Consider the following 3,627-nt stretch of genomic DNA (forward strand, 5'->3'; position numbering starts at 1 on the left):
ACCTTTTCTCTTCAGGGCTGGTTCCCTTTTGAGGCTCTCAGCCCTCCTCTGTCAAGCACTCATCTTTTATGCCACGTTAGTCTCTAATTCATGTCATTATTATCGTGAAAACGGCTGCCCTAACTAGGAATGAAGTCATCCTCCCAACTAACATTTAGAAAATCCAAAGAAGTTGGGACCCCGCCACAGCTCCATATCTAGCTGTAGCCCGCACAATAAGCTGCTGGGATCCTCTCCTCTCCACTCCAGTGAGAGGAAGTCAAAGACAGGCAGAGAGACAGAACTCTGTGCATATTTAGGTTCATATTCTCATTATTGCTGGTCACCCTGTATTTCGGTATGTGTTTTCAGGGATGATATCCTGTGTTTAATGCCTTCACTCCTCTGCCTTTTTCTCCCCTCTCCATCCTTCCATCCTTAGAGACAGCATAATCTCCCCCACCTTTCTTTGCCTTTTTCCGAGACAGGATTTCTCGGTAGCTATGGAGCCTGTCCTGAAACTCGCTCTGTAGATCAGGCTGGCCTTGAACGCACAAAGATCTGTCTGCCTCTACCTCCCGAGTGCAGGAATTAAAGGTGTGCGTCACCACTGCCCGACTAATCTCTCCCTTCTTAAACTCCACAATTCTCTCTGACTTAATCCACATTCCCCCTAAGACAGCAAGAGAGCACGAACATTCTAGGAATTGTTAGAGTGTCCTCACACAGTATGGGATATTACATCAAGGCTATAGGAGGTGATTTTGGGTGGAGCAGCTGGGTTCCCAATCCGTTTTCTCTGGGCAACAGGGAAGCATTTATTGTTTTGAGGTTTGAGGGAGGATCCAGGTGCCTCACTAAGGTCGTCAGACTCGGTGGCCAGCATCCTTACTAGCTGACCCTCTCTCATTTTTTTTTAAAATATTTTTATAGTTTACTTAACTTTATTTTATGTGCATTGGTGTGAAGGTGTCAGATCCCCCGGAACTGGGTTTTCAGACAGTTGTGAACTGCCATGTGGGTGCTGGGAATTGAACCCGGGTCCTCCAGAAGAGCAGTCAGTGCTCTTAACCGCTGAGCCATCTCTCCAGCCCCCTCTCTCATTTTTTAATAAGCTGGAGGAGAAGGTGAAAGCCAAGATGGGTCCTGAAACGTGAAGGAGAGAAGCTTGCTCTGGAACAGAGGACCCCACAATGACGCAAGTGTATGGTTATTTTGACAAATGTGGACCGGGTGCGGTGCTGGCGGACTGTGTAAGGCAGCTGTTCGGGCCCCTTAAGAGAATAGTCGGGATATTGGCATAAGAACAGACAGGAGGACCAATGGAACCGAATAGAAGACCCGGATATCAATCCACACATCTTGGAACACCTGATCTTTGGTAAAGAAGCAAAAAACAAAATCAAATGGGAAAAAGAAAGCATGTTTAACAAGTGTTGCTGGCATAACTAGATATCAACACGTAGAAGAATGAAAATAGACCCAGATCTATCATCATGCACAAAACTCAAGTCCAAATGGATCAAAGACCTCAACATAAAGCCAGCCACGCTGAACCTCATAGAAGAGAAAGTGGGAAGTACACTTGAATGCATTGGCACAGGAGACTTCTTCCTAAATATAACCCCAGCAGCACAGACACTGAGAGAAACAATTAATAGATGGAACCTCCTGAAACTGAAAAGCTTCTGTAAAACAAAGGACACAGTCAACAAGGCAAAACGGCAGCCTACAGAATGGGAAAGATCTTCACTAACCCCATGTCAGACAGAGGTCTGATCTCCAAAATATACAAAGAACTCAAGGAATTGGACACTAAAAGATCACATAATCCAATAAAAAAAAAAAAAAGGAGTACAGACCTAAACAGAGAACTCTCAAGAGAGGAATCTAAAATGGCTGAAAGACACTTAAGGAAATGTTCAACATCCTTAGTCATCAGGGAAATGCAAATCAAAACAACTCTGAAATTCCATCTTACACCTGTAAGAATGGTCAAAATCAAAAACACTGATGAAAACTTATGCTGGAGAGGTTGTGAGGAAAACAGAACACTTCTGCATTGCTGGTGGGAATGCAAGCTGGTACAACCCCTTTGGATGTCAATGTGGCTATTTCTCAGAAAATTAGGAAACAACCTTCCTCAAGACCCAAAAATACCACTTTTGGGTATATATCCAAAGGACGCTCAATCGTGCCACAAGGACATGTGCTCAACTATGTTCATAGCAACTTTGTTTGTCATAGCCAGAATCTGGAAACAACCTAAATTCTCCTTGATCGAAGAATGGATAAGGAAAATGTGGTACATTTGCACAATGGAGTACTACACAGCAGAAAAAAATAGCGACAGCTTGAATTTTGTAGGCAAATGGATGGAGCTAGAAAACATTATTTTGAGTGAGGTAACCCAGACACAGAAAGACAATTATCACATGTACTCACTCATAGGTGGTTTTTAAACACAAAGCAAAGAAAGCCAGCCTACAAACTACAATCCCAGAGAACTTAGACAACAATGAGAACACTAAGAGAGACTTACATAGATCTAATCTACATGGGAAGTAGAAAGTATAAAAAGACAAGATCTCCTGAGTAAATTGGGAGCATGGGGACCTTAGGGGAAGGTTGAAGGGGAGGGGAGAGGCAGGGAGGGGAACGGAGAAAAATGTAGAGCTCAATAAATATCAATAAAAAATTCCCCCCAAAAATAAAAAATAAAAAGAGAATAATTGTGAAGGTGTGCTTTTTAAAAAATAAAGAAAGGAGATTTGTTCAGGTTTATGGTTTTGGAGGTGCAAGGTGAAGGTTGCCTCTGGCAATGACCTTCTTGCTAGTGATGTCACATGGCAAGAGACAGGGAGCCTGTATCTCTGTTGGTGCCTATTCTTAACCAGGGTTGAATCACAGTGGCGTTCTACCCGATGGCCTCCTTTAATGATTACTTTCCACAAATCTCACTTTGGAGCACTCCAGTCAGATTAAGGCCCATCTATTCAAGACTGCGGACAGAGATGGTGCTGGGGAATAGACTCCTGCAAAACTTCAGGACAGCCATCTTCAGACAATGGTGGGAGGTCACAGGTCTGGAAGGCTCTGGGAAACCAGAGAACAGATCATATTCCCAGAAAGCCAGGCTGTGGGAAGAAGGTCAGTGGCCCTCAAGAAAGGCACTCAGCAAAGGGCCTGGTGTATGGGGAGGGAAGAGGGCCACCTCTGGACAGTTTCAAGAGTCAAAGCGGCCAGGAGACAGGTGGTAGATGGAATAAGGTGGGACTATAGACTCCGGGAGGTGACTTCTCCCAACAGGAAGTCCTTGAGGATTGGCAGCACTTTGCACGCTCTGCAGGTCATTGTGGGTATGTAGGTGAAAGGTGACCTTTTCACTTCTGAACTAGGTAAGCAGGACCTCTCCCAACGTCTGCTTCGGAAAGGGCGCGCCAAAGGCCGTGGGCGATCCTCCTCTTTCTAATTCTATGCTTTTATGGGACTCTAAATGAGGACAGCAGGGAATTAATAAAAAAAGGAGGTGCCAAGACAAATAGCAGAGTCCTTGCCCATGTGGCACCCACAGTCTAAAGGTGTGAGTGTTGCAATCCACGGCTGCTGTTCTCGGGTAGGTGGGTGGAGCTACCTCAGGCAGGCAGC

The sequence above is a fragment of the Myodes glareolus genome, chromosome 12 (assembly GCF_982192425.1).
Source record: "Myodes glareolus chromosome 12, mMyoGla1.1, whole genome shotgun sequence".
Classification (NCBI taxonomy): Eukaryota; Metazoa; Chordata; class Mammalia; order Rodentia; family Cricetidae; genus Myodes; species Myodes glareolus.